Here is an 18756-nt window from a genome sequence, read left to right as displayed (position 1 = left end):
CCAGGAACCCTAAGATCGACTTAAATAACTGCGTTTTACAAAACACTTAAATTTTAACTTTCTCTTCGATTTTGATCAATTCATTTACTTGCTTTGCCAGAAGCTTGATTCTTATCTTTTATCCATTTTCTTGTGTGCTGTACGCAATATGACACCCTGTATGGCCAGATTATATGAATAAAGCAAACCTGAAAAACATCTAACATACAAGTGGCTGAAACTATGCCCCAAACAGTTAAAGAAACATGACTAACAGAAATTCTTGAGCTTGCAGAAAAACAACTTGCTGAAATGCTGAAACTCCCTTTTCCCAGGTTTGTAAGATAACAAAACTGGCTGAAAGCCATTGGAACCAATATGGCCGATTGGAGTTTGTACAGAATGAGCTTGCTGACTTCACATTTCCACCATACTTTTTTTTTTTTTTATACTTTAAGTTCTAGGGTACATGTGCACAACGTGCAGGTTTGTTACATATGTATACTTGTGCCATGTTGGTGTGCTGCACCCATCAACTCGTCAGCACCCATACTTTTCATGTTCACTCCCCGAAGTTGCACTTGGGACCCATGAGGTAGCATGAATGGATAACTGCCCATTCCCAAACACTTTCCAGCTCTTTTCTTTCCTTCCACCGATCACCTACCAATCCCAGAATCCACTTCCTAAATGTTTTCTAATAAAATGACTACCTTAAGGCCAGCACAGGAAGACAGATTTGAGGTGGACTACCATTTCCTTGTGCGTCAATTTGCAGTACAATGTTTTCTTTTCTCAAAAACCCAGCATCATAGTATTGGTTTCTATCGCACGGGGCGGCAAGCCTCTTTTGCTTGATAACGTGACCACAGGTGGTTTCATCGGACTTTTCTGAGATGTGGAAGAGATGTATCGCTTTAAGCAATAGCATATCTAACAAAAACTACATGTCTGTGGTGTAGTTGACTCCAGTAGATATTTATTGTCTTTTGGTCACAAATTCCTCTAAAATTTGAGAAAAAAAAAGTTATTAAACCTATTTTCTATCAAAAGACAGCACAGTGTTTGTGCTGATTAAGAGTACAAGGCAGGGTGCGGAGGCTCGCCCCTGTAATCCTAGCACTTTGGGAGGCCGACGTGGGTGGATCACGAGGTCAGGAGTTCGAGACCAGCCTGGCCAACATGGTGAAACCCCGTCTCTACTAAAAAAAAAAAAATACAAAAATTAGGCATGGTGGTGGGCGCCTGTAATCCCAGCTACTAGGGAGGCTGAGGCAGGAGAATCACTTGAATCCAGGAGGCGGAGGTTGCAGTGAGTTGAGATCGCATCATTGCACTCCAGTCTGGTTGATAGAGTAAAACATCATCTCAAAAAAAAGAAAGAAAAGAAAAGAAAGTGCTGGCTTGACCCCTTGGTGGTTGTGATGCCCTAGGCCAATAACATACAATATTTGTATAATACATGTCTTTTTATTCACTGTAATACAAGGATACTGTGAATATTTACATTCTAGTTTGCCATGATGATCAAATGAGTAAAAACTCTTTGAACAGTTCCAAACAAATAGGACCTGTTTGTTTATTATGAACTAATATCATCTGAGAAAAATGCACTCAAAAAATGTGTATATAGTGTTAGAATTTTCACAGACACCAAAAAACTCCCATTTCCCCATATATTCCTGGGGTCAATAAGCCCCAATTAATAACTCCTGCACTACACATTTTATCATGAACAGTACATTAAAAAGTTGAATTAAACTTATAAACACACAATGTTTCTAGTTTTAGTTTGATATCTGCTGAGCATCCTCAGAATATGAGACAGACGAGTGCGGAAGTATTATTATATTGTTTTGTGCTTTATTGCATTTTTTTCTAAAGAAGTAAAAGGAATATTTAAGTCCAAATGGCATCGGACTGTAAAGTGCTATTTGGCCATATTTTTTTCTGGGAAATACTGGGTAATAAGGCCTTCATTCACTTTTTTCTCTCACAACAATTAGGGAGCATCTCCTTGATTCAAGGCAGTCAGCTAGAGAGAGACAGAGATAAAATGCTGGGTCTTTCCAAGCTAAGACTCAATGTGGATTGTGGCCAGATCAATGAAACCACAGAAATCAGTATTGATTGTGAAGACAATCAAAAGGATGAACTGAAGGATGAACTCTTTGTGCCGTCTTTCCTACCACATCTGGAAAATCTCAGTCATCAGATTTCCAACTATAATTTAGAGTAGCATAAACTCTCCTTTTTTCCTTATTTTTTTCATCCAAAGATTGTTAAATATACCATTTGTATGCATTTCCATGCATGTTGTTAACTAAAATAAATGGAAATATGAGAAGTGTTAAACTAAATTCAGCCTGTCTATGTTAACATAAAGTTGTTTTTAATTTTTTTCTATCCAAATCCTCACATGACCAACTCATCCATGCAGCCTTAAAAAATTGAAGACTGAATAAAAAATGAATAGGGTGTGCTTGATATGAACAGTAAAGAAGGAAAAATCCTTTTCGTGAAGGCTTATATTTTGTTACATAAAAGCTCTGCATTCTTCCATTATTGTGTTTTAAACATACTCTTTAGTTTTCAAATAATTTTGCATTAGCTTTGGTTCAGCAGTGATGTTCTTTTCTTTGAAGCAGTTTGCCCACAGCTCTTTAAGCCTTCGTGTGTAAATTAAAGGGCGTGAAAAATAGTTAGCATGTGGCATTCTAGAGACATTTACACTCCATCATAATTGCCACAAACTTTCTTGTTAAATTTAATTCATTGATGTGCCTGGTCCAAACTATTTTTTTTATCCTAAGAATAAAGTACATAGATTACTTATTTTCTAATTCCTATTTACTAATATCTGACCAATAAAAAAAAATTAATTTAGTTAGGTAGAAAGTGTTTATATGAAGTTCAGCAACGATGGAACAATTTTGTACATGGGCACGGCCTTAGTAGTTTCTGCTTCAATTTGACTTTTGTAAGTACAGTTGACCTCGAACAAATGGATTTGAACTGCATGAGTCCACTTATACATGGATAATTTCCAGTAAATCTCTCCAGCCTCACCTTCCACCTCTTCTGCCTCTGCCACCCCAAGACAGCAAGACCAACCTCTCCTCTTCCTCCTCCTCCTCAACCTTCTTAAAGATGATGAGAATGAAGACCTCTGGGATAATCTACTTCTATTTAATGAACCAGTAAATATATATTTTCTCTTCTTTATGATTTTCTCAATAACATTTTCTTTTCCCTACCTTACTTTATTGTAATAATACAGCAAATAATACATATAATATACAAAATATATGTTAACTGACTGTTATTGGTAAGGCTTCTGGTCAACAGTGGGCTATTAATAGTTGAATTTTTTGAAGGTCAAAAATTATACATGAATTTTCAACTGCACAAGGATTAGGGCTTCTGGCCCCCAATTGAGTCAACTGTACATTGTATTAAGATACAATAAATAACCTTATAAAAATTTAAAAATATATCTATAATAAAATTAAATTAGTAATGAGATTAAATAACTGTTTGAGGGTTGATGCCAGTGTTTTGCTAAACAAAATAATTAAATTTCCCTTTATTATTTTAGGGTGAAGTCATGAAACATCAATGAAATGAAAAAAAAGACTCATTTTCACTACAGTGTTACTAGGAGAAATTTAACTCAAATGAACATTAGTAGTGGTGTTGATATGTCCTTATTATGTAATAATTTAGGCTCCTATATAAACACATTGGCACAAGGAAATTATACCTTCTGAAAAAATTAGTCACACATATGCTAAGATAGTCATTAGTGGAAAGAGAAAATAAACTAAGGAATGAAATGGGGCATTTAAAAACTAATTCTGAATTGAATAAAGACCAAGGAAACATGGAGGGAGCATGCTTTAATTTTAGCATTTAGCACTAGAAATAGATAAGAAATCAAGACACCAGTCAGATCTATGATTACAAAAGCTAGAATCTTGACAAACTTAGAAGAGAGTGGAAACAAACCAACTTTCCATCATCAGATGAATAAATCAACATAATGTGGTGTATGCATACAATGAAAAATTATTCAGACATAAAAAGGAATAAAGTTCCGATATATGCTACAAACAAGGAAAAACCTTAAAAAGATTATGTTAAATGAAATAAGCCAGATATAGAAGGAAAAATATTATATGATTCTGCTTATCTGAACTGTATAAAACAGGCAAATGTACAGAGACAGAAAGCAAATTAGAGGTTCACAGGAACTTTGTGGAGGAAAGAATGAGAAGTAACTGGTTAATGAGTACAGAGTTTCTGTTTGAGTTAATGAAAAATATTGGTAGAGAATGGTGATGTTTTTAAAACATTGAGAATGTAATTCCACTGAGTAGTACACTGAAAAATGGTTAAAATGGCAAATTTTATATGTATTTTATCAGAATTTTACAAGAAAAGGCCATACCATGGGCAGGGATGATAAAGGGGCTATCGGTCAAAAATAGCAGGAAAAAAATGCATATTGAGCACTTAGTATGGAGATAATGCACATATCTGGCATGTGTCATGTACTCAACTAACACCGGGTTGCTTTCAAAGGGGAAAAAGAAGAATTCTCATCTTTATTTCTTTATTTTAATTTTTTATTTTTCCATAAGTTATTGGAGTACAAGTGGTATTTGGTTACATGCGTAAGTTCTTTAGTGATGATTTGTGAGATTTTGATGCACCCATCACCTGAGCAGTATACACTGCACCTTATTTGTGGTCTTTTATCCCTTGCCTCCCTCCCACCCTTTCCCCCAAGTCCCCAAAGTCCATTGTATCATTCTTATGCCTTTGTACCCTCACAGCTTAGCTCCCACATATCAGTGAGAACATATGATGTTTGCTTTTCCATTCCTGTATTACTTCACTTGGAATAATCGTCTCCAGTCTTATCCAGGTCACTGCAAATGCCGTAAATTCATTCCTTTTTTAAGGCTGAATAGTATTCCATTGTATATCTGTATACCACAGTTTCTTTATCCTCTCCTTGACTGATGGACATTTGGGCTGGTTCCACAATTTTGCAACTGCAAGTTGTGCAGCTATACATATGTGTGTGCAAGTATCATTTTCGTATAATGACTTCTTTCCCTCTGGATAGATACCCAGTAGTGGGATTGCTGGATCAAATAGTAGTTTCACTTTTAGCTCTTTAAGGAATCTCCATGTTGTTTTCCATAGTGGCTATACTAGTTTACATTCCCATGAGTGGTGTGGAAGTGTTCCCCAATCACGGCATCCACGCCAACATCTACCGTTTTTGATTTTTTGATTATGGTCATTCTTGTAGGAGTAAGGTGGTATCGCATTGTAGTTTTGATTTGCATTTTCCTGATCATTAGTGATGTTGAGCATTTTTTCATACATTTTTGGCTATTTGTATATCTTCTTCTGAGAATTGTCTATCCATGTCCTTAGCCTACTTTTTGATGGGATTGTGTTTTGTTTTGTTTTGTTTTTCTTACCGATTTGAGTTTGCTGCAGATTCTGGATATTAGTCCTTTGTCAGTTGTTTAGATTGTGAAGATTTTCTCCCACTCTGTGGGTTGTCTGTTTACTCTACTGACAGTTCCTTTGGCCATGCAAAAGCTCTTTAGTTTAATTAGGTCCCAACTATTTATCTTTGTTTTTATTGTGTTTGCTTTTGGGTTCTTGGTCATGAAATCCTTGCTTAAGCCAACGTCTAGAAAGGTTTTTCCAATGTTCTTTTCTAGAATTTTTATAGTTTCAGGTCTTAGATTTAAATCCTTAATCAATCTTGAGTAGATTTTTGTATAAGATGAGAGATGAGGATCCAGTTTCATTCTCCTACATGTGGCTAGCAAATTTTCCCAGCATCATTTGTTGAAAAGGGTGCCATTTTCCCACTTTATGTTTTTGTTTACTTTGTCAAAAATCAGTTGACTGTAAGTATTTGGGTTTATTTCTGGGTTCTCTATTCATTTCCATTGGTCTATGTGCCTATTTTCATACCAGTACCATGCTGTTTTGGTGACTATGGCTTTATAGCATAGCTTGAAATCAGGTAGTGTGATGCCTCCAGATTTTTTATTTTTGCTTAGTCTTGCTTTGGCTATGCGGGCTCTTTTTTGGTTCCATATGAATTTTAGAATTGCTTTTTTTCTAATTCTGTAAAGAATGATGCTGGTATTTTGATTGGAATTGCAATGAATTTGTAGATTGCTTTTGGCAGTATGGTCATTTTCACAATATTGATTCTACCCACCCATGGGCATAGGATGTGTTTCCATTTGTTTGTGTCATCTACGATTTCTTTCAGCAGTGTTTTGTAGTTTTCTTTGTAAAGGTCTTTAGCCTCCTTGGTTAGGTATATTCCTAATTATTTTAATTTTTTTGCAGGTATTGTAAAAGTCGTTGAGTTCTTCATTTGCTTCCCCGCTTGGTCGCCATTGATGTATAGAAGAGCTAGTGATTTGTGTACATTAATCGTGTATCCATAAACTTTGCTGAATTCTTTTATTAGTTCTAGGAGCTTTCTGGAGGAGTTTTTAGGGTTTTCAAGGTAAATGACCATATCGTCAGCAAACAGTGACAGTTTGACTTCCTCTTTACCAATTTGAATGCCATTATTTCTTTTCTTGTCTGATCGCTCTGGCTAGGACTTCCAGTACTTTGCTGAAGAGGAGTGGTGAGAGTGGGCATCCTTGTCTTGTTCTAGTTCTCAGAGGGAATGCTTTCAACTTTTCCCCATTCAGTATTATGTTGACTGTGGGTTTGTCATAGATGGCTTTTATTACATTGAGTATGTCTTTTTTACACCGACTTTGCTGAGAATTTTAATCATAAAGGGATCCTGGATTTTTGTCTAATGTTTTTTCTGCATCTATTAAGATGATCATGTGGTTTTTGCTTTTAATTCTGTTTATGTGGTTATCACATTTATTGACTTGCAAATGTTAAATCATCCCTGTATTCCTGGTATAAAACCCACTTGATCATGGTCAATTATATTTTTGATATGTTGTTGTATTCGATTAGCTAGTATTTTGTTAAGGATTTTAGCATCTATGTTCATCAAGGATATCTGTCTGGTTTGTTTTTTTCTTTCTTTCTTTTTTTTTTTCTTAATACCAAAACTCCTGATTTGGGTAATAGGTAGGTCCTGACTTAATAGAATAAATTAGAGAGGGTTCCTCCTTTCTCTATCCTATGGAATAATGTCAAAAGGATTGATACTAATTGTTCTTTGAATGTCTGGTAGAATTCTGCTGTGACACCTTCTGGTCCTGGACATTTTTTTTTTTCTGGTAATTTTTAAATTACCATTTCAATCTCACTGCTTGTTATTGGTCTGTTCAGGGTATATAATTATTCCTAATTTAAGCTAGGAGGGTTGTATTTTTTCAGGAATCTATCCATGTCTTCTAGTTTATGTGCATAAAGGTGTTCATACTAGACTTGAATGATCTTTTGTATTTCAGTAGTGTCAGTTGTAATATCTTCTGCTTTGTTTCTTAATGAGATTATTTGGATTTTCTCTCTTCTTTTCTTGGTTAATCTTGCCAATGGTCTATCAATTTTATTTATCTTTTCAAAGAAACAGCTTTTTGTTTCATTTATCTTTTGCATTTTTTTGTTTCAATTTCATTTAGTTCTGCTCTTATCTTGTTTATTTCTTTTCCTCTGTTGGGTTTGGGCTTGGGTTTCATTTGTTCTTGTTTCACTAGTTCCTTGAGTTGTGACTTTAGAATGTCAGTATTTTCTCTTTCAACCTCTTTGATGTAGGCATTTAGGGCTAAGAACTTTCTCCTTAGTACCGCCTTTGCTGTATCCCCGAAGTTCTGATAGGTTGTGCCATTATTGTCGTTCAGTTTGAAGAATTTTTTAATTTCCATCTTGATTTAGTTTTTGACCTAGTGCTCATAGAGGAGCAGGTTATTTACTTTCCGTGTATTTGTATGGTTTTGAAGGTTCCTTTTGGAGTTGATTTCCAGTTTTCTTCCACTGTGGTCTGAGAGAGTGTTTGATATAATTTCAATTTTCTTAAATTTATTGAGGCTTGTTTTGTGGCCTATCGTATGGTCCATCTTGGAGAAAGTTCCATGTGCTGTTGAATAGAATGTGTTTTCTGGGGTTGGTGGATGAAATGTTCTGTATATATCAGTTAAGTCCATTTGTTCCAAGATATAGTTTAAATCCGTCATTTCGTTGTTAACTTTCTGTCTTGATGACCTGTCTAATGCTTTCAGTGGAGTATTGAAGTCTCCCATTATTATTGTGCTGCTGTCTATCTCATTTCTTAGTTCTATTAGTAATTGTTTTATAAATTTGGGAGCTCCAGTGTTAGGTGCATACATGTTTAGGTCTGTGACATTTTCCTGTTGGACAAGGCCTTTTACCATTAATATAATGTCCACCTTTGTCTCTTTTAGCAGCTGTTGCTTTAAAGTTTGTTTTGCCTGATATAAGAATAGCTACCTTTGGTGTCTATTTGCATGAAATGCCTTTTTCCTGCCAAGCCACCACTACAAGAACTGCTAAAAGGTGCTCTAAATTTTGAAACAAATCCTGGAAATACATTAAAACAGAACCACTTTAAAGTATAAATTACACAGGACTTATGAAAACAAAAATACAAGGTAAAAAGCAAAAAAAACAAAACAAAACAAGGTACACAGGCAACAAATAGCATGATGAATGCAATGGTACCTCACACCTCAATATTAATATTGAATATAAATAGCCTACATGCTCCATTTAAAAGATACAGAACTAGAGAATGGATAAGAACTTACCAACCAACTCTGCTGCCTTCAGGAGACTCACCTAACACACAAGAACTCACATAACCTTAAAGTAAAGGGATTCTCATCTTTAAAAGGATGGAATTCACAGGACTGGAATGGCAGTATAAACTCTTGCTGCTTTATACCCTACCCAGGATGGAATACAAAGCTATATATCAGTAGTTATTTGGTATGTGCTTTTTGAGTGACAAGTTGAACAAGATTGAGCCTGGTTACCTTGAAGGGGTCAATATCACCTCTGCTTTCTTGTGGAAGAAACAACCTGGGGTAGCATAAATAATAGAGAATGGCAAAACCCTCAGTAACATAATAATAATAATAATAATAATAATAATAATTTAAAAATTTAAGTCAATGAAGAGAAAACGCATTGAAATCTCGGATTTATGGAATTGCAGAAAGTTCTAGCTAGAAACTAGAACTCTATATTAAACTCAAACTTTTACAGATTAGAAAATTATACTTAAGGAGAAAATGGAAAGGAAAAGAATATGTGAAAAAGAAATAATATGCAAATGAGTTAACCACAGCCAAATAGACCCATTCAAACATCTTTGGGTTTTATCGATATCTTTAATTCAGACTATAGTCTTGTACTACTCCTCCCGTGACTAGTATATTGCTGTGTTATATTGCACGAAGTAATCAGAAATATTAATTAGTCAGTTGATTTTGGTATCTGTGCACTAAAGAGATTAATGTAACCATGCTGCAAATATAAGAAAAGGCAGGAGAGCAAAATTTCTAATCCCTGTGCCTAGTATGCTCGATTCATATTAGACAACATTAAAAATAGAAATTTATAGATAAAAGTTTCCTTATCCTCTAATTTTATAGTTATGCTTTTTAAAAAGCAAAGTTACTAAATGAAAACCCATATTTTAAGAAAAAAATATATTGCAGTAACTGTCCTTTTAATGGTACCAGTGTTCTATGTTGGAATATAGCTGCTTTTCTCTTCCAAAAAGTATGCTACACAAACAAATCAAAAACCTCTACCAGGCTACATAAAAACTACTAAATAAACCATGAAAATATGTCATACCAGATAAACAAACCCAATTAGAAGAAAGGGCAAAAAGTTTTAAGTGCCCTGAATAAAAGAGACACAAAATAGAATCAGACAACACATAGATCACATATCTTTCTTCCAAGGACTCAGGCCCAAAGAAATACAAACTTCATCTACAGTATTCTAATGTCAATAAAATATTTGAACTTTGTGCCCATTATTATCTATATTCTATTAGAAAATATTTTTATCCTTAAATTTTCCATTCTTAGTGTATTGTTTCATGTTATCTATAAATATTTATTATATTCAGAGGCCAAATTTAACAGAAAAATTTGTTTTATACCCCATATTTTTTGAGGATATAATTTTACTTAAAATCTGTTATGTTTGACCAAAACTTATGAGTACCACTTACAAAAATTACACTATAAAAAGTTCCATACCTTCTTAAAAAGAAGCCATAAACATCTAAGCTTTGCCTAAAATTGATGACATGAACAAAATGATTTTCAAAGTATGTTATTGACCCTGTAATTAAGATAATAGTGTATTTTCTTCAGACATTGTCAATTATGTGTCCCATCTCTTCCACAACGATTCCATTAATATAATTATTTCACATATTTATAAATTAAATTGATGTTTACAAAAAAGCTTATTATAAATTGCATTTTTAAATTTTATCAACATTTATTATGTAGTTACATTGTGCCAAGCATCAAAACCAGCACTTAATTGCAACAAACTCACAAATTGCTATAAACACAATATAAAACTTCGTCTTAGGTAGTACAAGTCAAAAACAAAGTATTTAAAGTTTTAATATTTTCCTATCTAATAAATAATATTCATATTTATTTTTATATTAAAATACATATTTTTTTCATTTGACTGCTTTTGTAAATCCAACAAAAACATTAGAACACAAAAACTGGCCTACCTCTATAACTCTTATTTATGAAGATAAAATTTACACCACTCATTTTAATCCATAACTTGATGTTTATTATAATGACAAGTGTTTTTTAGGCATTTACTGTGTGTCAGGCACTGGAGTAGGAGCCATGGATCCAAGGATGACATTCATGGACTAATCTGTGTCACAAAGAAGTTCCCAGAATTGTGAAGAGGATTTTATTTTTCCCTTCCTCTGTTGCAACTTTCATAATCTGCCTAGGTTGTACCAGCTCCAAGTCTGCAATTCTGTGTGATATATTTCTGTCACCACAGTCTAGAACCTATCATATTGCTACATATTCATCCCTAATGCCTACTGAGTAACTTTTCTTATACTCATGTTGTGTCACCCTGTCTACATTACAGAACATGGCCTCATCTTAGAAACTGCTTCATATGCCTTGTGGAGCATCTTTCTATCATGGACACACAAAGATGGACATCATTAATAACCACTGTTTGTCCACACTTCCCTCTGCTACTCACCACTTATGTTTCAAGATATCATGCATCAACAAACTCACCACTCCAGCATGGCTTCTCCTGGATTATAAGCCATTTTTGTTTGTGACAGCCTCTGTTAGTCCATCTTTTTCGGGGCAGTTTGGGTGGGGGAAATAACTATCTCTCATTTAGTCATTTTCTTCATAGAAGGAAATTCTACCCAGAACAAAATTCTATTCTGAATCTAAATAAAAAGTCAGAAACCCCAGTTAACTTTTTTCTTCCTTTAATTTGTTTCATAATTGGTCTAAATAATAGTTAATGCTTATTTTTCAAAATATTACCTTCAACTTTCCCAAAGCCAACCTTTTATAAATGTGGAAAAAGAAAAGCTCAAAGAATTCAAATGACTTTTTCAAGGTCACATACTGCTAGTTAATGTTAACAATGGAATATTTTTCCTTACGCCTAAGACTGATTTGTGTGCTAAAATATCAGAACTGGCAGAAAAATCCAGTCAACATATTTACAAAAATTTCTGAGTCCTATTACTTGTGGGGCAGAACATTAACAGATAGATGGTAAAAATTATTCTCAATGTATCTAATTGATTATATACAGCTGATTAGATATCTCATAGGTATCTGATATTTTTCTAGTCTGTGTACAAGGTAACAGCATAAAAGTGGTATTTGCTCTATAAACAAGCATCTTTGTAAGCTTATGTAGAAAGATGGTTATGTAGATGCTTATGTAGAAAATGGCGGTCAAAAATATATATACATATGTATACATATGTATGTATGTAAACACACACAGTGTATAAATGAAGATGTTAAAATAATGCCTTTTCCTCAGCCAAGCCATCATTAGTTCATTTGCTATAAACGCAAATATTTATATTAAATTTCTGCAAGGGTCAATAATAGGGCCCACTGAAGATGGTCTAATATCACAACCTAAAGAAACAATACAAGCAAGTGAAAAATGTTATTTCTAAAATAGGAGCTCTAAATTCTGAACATGTAGCACTGGCTGTAGTATCTGACATCCATGTGAAATCAGTTTTGCCCAAAATATGCAGCTCATGCTGTGACAGTGACAGTGATGTGCACTGTTTAATGTCAGTTCGAGAGGAGAGGCCACAGCAGAGTGGAAAGGACCTCACTCAACATGCATTTCATAACACTATGGAATCACTTAAGAACCCTGACTGGAAAGCGACTGAACAATAGGCAGATATAACATTTGATTTTGACCATTTAATAAAAAGAATCTACCAGAGTATCTTCCCATTTGATTAAAAGGGAATTTTATTCATTTTACCATTCCATATGCCCAAATATTGGCCATGTTTTTTGTATACTCAGTGCAAGATAGCATATTAATCCAGTAACATTGTTGCCATATTGAAAAACATTTAACCATCTTTGTTCTGCTCTGTGAGGGCACTATTGTTGAGAACAAACTGCTCACATTCTGAACAAAACACTGAGCACACATGGACATAAATATGGGAATAACAGACACTGCAGGCTAGCAGAGAAGGAAGAGAAGGAGAGGGTTGTGGACGGAGCAACTACTTGTTGGGTACTATGCTCACTACCTGAGTGATGGGGTCCATACCCCAAACTTCAGCATCGCACAATGTATCCCCTGTAATAAACCTGCACATGTACCCTCTGTATCTAAAATAAAAGTTGATATTAAAAAACAAAATGAAATAGCATAGTCATTTCAGTTAATGGCAAAAACTAAATTACACAATAATATTTTGCACTATTGCTGACTAGTGGTTATCCATTAGCTAATAGTTATTCCATTATTGTGAAATTATTTGTTTTGCCGATAGAATTCCTTCTTTGTGACCTATAAATGTAAGTGATATGATAATGACCTAGCACCTTACCTTTAAAATTCCAAAAGTTATTTATTCCTGGTATGCACAGTAAGATTTATGCCAATGGCATAAGATTATATAACCACCACTACTGGAGGAAAGCTTTATTAACCAAATATCTCAAGGAAATCAATATTCTTGTCAAGTTTCATTAACTTCATGAAGTGAGCTAGAAAGATAGATAAATGAGCCTTAAATATTTTTGTAAGTTCTTTATTTTATTTTCTGTAATATTTATTGTATGGTGAAAGGTGTAACCCCTGGTAAAGCCCAACAGCTATGTTCTTACATTAATACTTTGAATCTAAGAAAATAGTTTTCCGTAAACTAAATCAATCAGAAAAAAGAAAGTTGCCATTATTAATCATGAAAAATGCTTTGGCGTGTCTATATGTATGTATGTAGGCAACATCACTTTCTTCTCCATTGACCATGCCTTGGTCTTAATTTTACACCTCATTCACTGAAGAGGACTCACCTCACACAAATCTATAATGCTGATGGCTTTCACAGTGGGAAGACTTATTAATTTATTAATCGCTTTATTATTTTGACATATTTAATTTCTCCCATTAATTACATGCTTCACAGATGTGAAAAATGACTATGGTTGGTGGTCATTTTATGAGAATCCAATATCTATTTCTCTATTTCTCAGCAAATGCATATCCAAAGAAAATGTCAGTACTATGTCATCTCTAACTCGGATTTGTAGGCAACAAAGCTCTATGTATGGGAATTTTTCAATCTGGCAGATAGACTAGGCTTCCACAGCAAGTAAATCCTGAGGTTGCCTGATAGAGCTCTCTAGACCTTGTGGTTTAAAGAGACTCTCGTGTCCTTTGTAGGGACATGGATGCAGCTGGAAACCATCATTCTCAGCAAACTATCGCAAGAACAGAAAACCAAACACCGCATGTTCTCACTCATAGGTGGGAACTGAACAATGAGATCACTTGGACACAGGAAGGGGAACATCACACACTGGGGCCTATTGTGGGGGGCAGGGAGGGGGAGGGATAGCATTTAGCATTAGGAGATATACCTAGTGTAAATGACGAGTTAATGGGTGCAGCACACCAACATGGCACATGTATACGTATATAACAAACCTGCACATTGTGCACATGTACCCTAGAACTTAAAGTATAATAAGAAAATTTAAAAAAAATAAAATATAAATAAAATAAAATAAAAACAAAGAGACTCTCAACGGAAAGTCCTCCCTCCCCAGCAGTCCTATCGTCAGCATGCTATCTCATTGTGATGCTCTTTTTACTTCCCTGCAGTGTTCCTGAAATAATTGGAAATGAGGGGGAGCTTCTTGTCAAAATGGTTTACGGTCTTCTGTTATAGAAACAATCATCCACAAATCTTATGATTTGCTTCACCACAAGTGAGAAAATTAGCAGGTAGGTTATAAAATTAAAGAGAGAAAACAAAGCTTTTGCCTCAAAGTATTGTTTTACTAATTTACCTAAATCAGTTTTTAGCTGAATCAACATTAGTTACTCACATTTTTACCCTTGACAAGACATAAGAACAAAGACCAATTGAAATCACATTTTTCCTTTCTTAACGGTCTGCAACTTAGTTAACTTAATTGAAATAATTCATTTTAAATTTGGGGTTAAAACATTGCAGGAAGCTTCAATTAGGGAAACAGTCTCTTGGTGATCTATGGCTTTTGTGCATATATGGCCTGCTGTTCTGTGATACACATAGAAGACAGAACATTTATTGAGGAGTTGCTTTAAAATATGAGGTTTAGTCATGAAAATGAAATTTTTATTTTAATATTTTATTCACATACATTATTTTATACATAAATAAAATGTAAAAATGACAATTTTGATGCAAGTTACTATTGTTCAATGTGATGTAGCAGAAGAGACTCCCATAGTGCCCTCTGCCTCCTTTCTACCCAGAATAAAACAATACTTTCTTGATTTGCTATTACAATTGCATTGCCTGTGCTGGTGTTTTACAAATCACACCTTACAATTGGAATTGACCTCTGCTTCCTATGGCTTCCACTCCTGGGAGCTGCGGTTATGAGTGTGTCCTCAGGTGCTTTCCTCATTTAGAACTGAAACTCAGTTTGTCCCCACGATATGTCTTCTGTGTTGAGACAAGGTAAATATAAGCAGGAAGAGAGCAGAAGGGTTTCCAGGTAATAGCTGAAATAATTTGGAAGAAGAATCCCTGAAGTAGCTTTAATTACCCATGTAATCCTGAGTAACTATATCTTTCAAAGCCTAGAAAAATTAAGAATGCCTCATTTCTCTGGGCAAGATTTTACTCTGGTTGTTTTTATTGCAAAGATATGGAAATTGCAAAATACCAAGAGCCAGACCAGTTAAAAAGTTCCAAACTCCCTTTAGCCTACATCCAAGTCTGTGACAAGTTGAATCTACATATTACCCACACTGCTCTTGCCCATACTCAGTCTGAAGCTAGGATTGCTCTGTCTCTCAAAAGACCCTTGCCTCCAGAGAAAATGTCACACGTTCCATGATGGAAAAGAAAATTCATATATTCATCCATCCACCCATCCATCCATTCATTCATTCAATACTATTCTCCTCTATATATCACATATTCCCCTATATACTGAGGGCACAATACTAAAACAAAATAAATAGGTAAATAAACCCATTTTCCACATGAAGCCTACATTCTACTAGGAAGAAACAAACTACAGATACATAAGTATTTACGTTATAATTTATGGTATAAACGCAATGAAGAAAATGAGGCCAGTTAAGGGGATAGAGGGACAGTGGGAATTGCCATTTTAGCTAACATAGTCAAGACCAAAAGGAGAAGGTGACATTTGACATGAAACCTGAAGGATGTGAAGTGGAAAGTAACAGAGATCAGTCAAGTGTTTCACGTAGCTCATAGAGAGCCTTGCTAACTGTAAATGTGGTCTGGGGACCATGGACAGAAGCATCAAACAGGAACTTGTTAGAGATACAGAATTTCAGGCCCTACCCCAGAACTCCTGAATCAGAATCTGCATTTTCATAATATCCCCAGGGCATTTGTGTGCACATTAATGATTGAAAAGGCCTAATAGTATGGTAACTTAGTAGCTAAGTAAGACTAAAAGCAAATATAGTTTCCAGTTTAGTTTCTTTCCATGCCCTATGCTTCATTTTTATATTATATATATGCATTTATATCCTGCTTATTATAAAACAGAGTAAAAGAAGGCCATCTTATATGAATCCTTTTTAAATTCTGTAACAACAGATATTTTTCAAGATGGCAAGAGAAAGTTTATGCTTATCTAAATGTGAGACCTGTCACTAAGTAATATTGAACCTAGTCCAGAACATTGCATTATACATTGAACCTAGTCCAGAACATTGCATTATACCCTAGAATTAATCTGGAGTTTGAGAGCAGGTGCTCAGCTGCTTTCACAGATGAGGAAAAGGGCTTTTCCTCCTGCTCCCCGGTACCAGGCACAGGGCCAGGTAAGGAAGCAGCAGTGATAGAGGAGATGGGAAGGAATGCATCCGCTAAGATATCCAACTCCACACAAAGTTAGAGCCAGGCTCCCTACTGGGAGCCCCATTTGCCCCCACCTCAGCCTGCAGCAGCCCCTCTGTTCATCCCAGAGTGCTTGCCTCACTACCCTGCCCAACTGCCCTTCATCCATGCTGAATAGCAAAACCCTCTGCTTATGACGTGCCTAACCATTCCCTCCCTGCCCGAGCCAAGTCTGTTCACAGGGTGCGGTAGAATTTGAAGCAGAATGACGCCTTCAGGTATAAACCATCACTGAGGAAACACCATTTACAGGTGCTTATTACTGCCCCAGTTATCACTGTATTTATAACATTGCCTCACAAAAATAAAACAGCATTCAACAAAACTACAAAACTAAAAACTATCGAACTTACATGATGATTTATGGAAAAAGAACAATATATCGTCCTTTTTCTTATTCCTGCTCTTTCCTTTGAAGCAATTTCCCAAAATTCTTTTTTTCTAAGGTAGCTTTTTTTTTTTTTAAATCAAAAATAAACCAGAGGGCATCTTACCAGATCACTCATTCTTTGTACAACTGTATAGATTTCCAGTCCATAAGCACAATACTAAAAGCTGTCATGGTGGTGTATCAGGGCTACATTCATATCAGGAGTTTGGAAAAATTCCAGATCATTTACCACAGACCCCAAGTGTTCATTCAAGTGAAAAAATAAGTGATTCTAATGCTTCTAATATACCCATAGGGCAGAGAGCAACTCCCAGTGTTTTTTCTCTAGATATACCAATGCCCTTTTCTGAAACTATTTTCAAGGTTTTGTATATCATGAATTTACAATGATATACAGTGATAACAAGCAGTTAATTTACAATGCTCTAATTTGTTTTCCTCTTAGAAATTCTAAATGAAGAATGCTTATTGCCCACTAAAGTGTTCTGAAAAGGAAAACTGATGAAGATAATGGAATGCCTGAGAAAGACAAATCACAAGTGCTGTCGGAGACAATGGGTGGTGGTATTCTTCACCAGACTTTGATTTCCTATAGGGTTCTCCTGCCAGGTGTTCTGTGAAAGGTGTATTCATTGTTATACACCCCAAATCTCTATTCTTAAGTGCCTGCTTTATTCCTGGCTAGTCAGCTGCAGATAGGCCACTCCATGAGAGTATGTTTCTCTCTTCAGCAATCAATTCTCTGACAATCTGTTATGGTGACACTTACTTAGGTAAAAATGCTAAACTATTAGGAACTCCCCAGGTCACTGTGAGCACAATCTGATATTGCTAAACTTCCGGTTCTGCAATTCTTTACCACTGTCCTAGAGCAATCCAAGACCTATGTAACTTACAGAAGTGGAACAAGACTGGAACATGCTTTAAGATCAAGCTAGCTGCTAGACAGTATTCTTTTATTCATTATTGATTATTAACATTAATTCTCTTACATTATTTATATTACACCTGATTCCAAAACATTTACAGTACATTAAAACACATACATAGCCTATTAACATTTAGGGGGAATAAAGATTTAGAATAGAGACTCACCCAAAAGGATAGTTTTTAAGCTTCTATGACAGTTTAATAAAAGCTATGAATCTTCTCCACATCAAAAAAAAAAAAAAAAATACAGACTGAACATTTAGACATACAAGGTTTAAAAAAAAAAAAAATCACAAACATTGAAAAACTCCTCAAAATTCCTGATTAAAGAGAATACATTCCAAGACCAGAGGCTGCAAACTCAACTACTTAGGAGACCAGGCAGATAACAGAGTGAAGTGCGCTGGGAGGAATATGATGAGAAGGTGGGAGGCCTGAGAAGAGCTGGACCAGAACTGCATCTAAGCAGAGAAGCTGTTCAGCAGCTACTCAGTTCCTGTCTTCTATTTTCAATGTTTCAGTGTGGCTTTGGTGCTGTTGCCAAAGTTTCCATTTTTCAAGAGAAAACTCAAGTCTAGATTTTCTTGTAAAATGTCTCAATGCTTAAGTTTTAGTGGCTAATTCAAATTTGTTTAAAATGTTATACAGAAATAAAAATACCAAGAAAACAAAATAAAATAATTGTAATTATAGCTGAATGACAAATGTCTGAAACATAAATACTTTGTGTATTTAAAAAGAGATTTAAATTATACTGGTAAGTACTCAGTAGCAAAAG

At 35.0% G+C, this 18756-nt stretch overlaps 1 long non-coding RNA gene across 1 annotated transcript in view; it reads left to right on the top strand.

The window, feature by feature from the left end:
* The window catches only part of LOC103884093, a 50396-nt gene extending 32840 nt beyond the window's left edge, over window positions 1-17556 (top strand). Inside the window, exons 2-3 of the long non-coding RNA XR_004184434.1 lie at window positions 14386-14508; window positions 17494-17556. This is a non-coding gene — a long non-coding RNA (uncharacterized LOC103884093). The remainder of the gene's footprint in view (window positions 1-14385; window positions 14509-17493) is intronic.
* Window positions 17557-18756: the final 1200 nt, after the last annotated feature.

The sequence above is a fragment of the Papio anubis genome, chromosome 6 (assembly GCF_008728515.1).
Source record: "Papio anubis isolate 15944 chromosome 6, Panubis1.0, whole genome shotgun sequence".
NCBI classification, from domain to species: Eukaryota; Metazoa; Chordata; class Mammalia; order Primates; family Cercopithecidae; genus Papio; species Papio anubis.
Note: the sequence above shows the minus strand (reverse complement) of the source record. Positions and strands in the feature narration are given on the sequence as shown.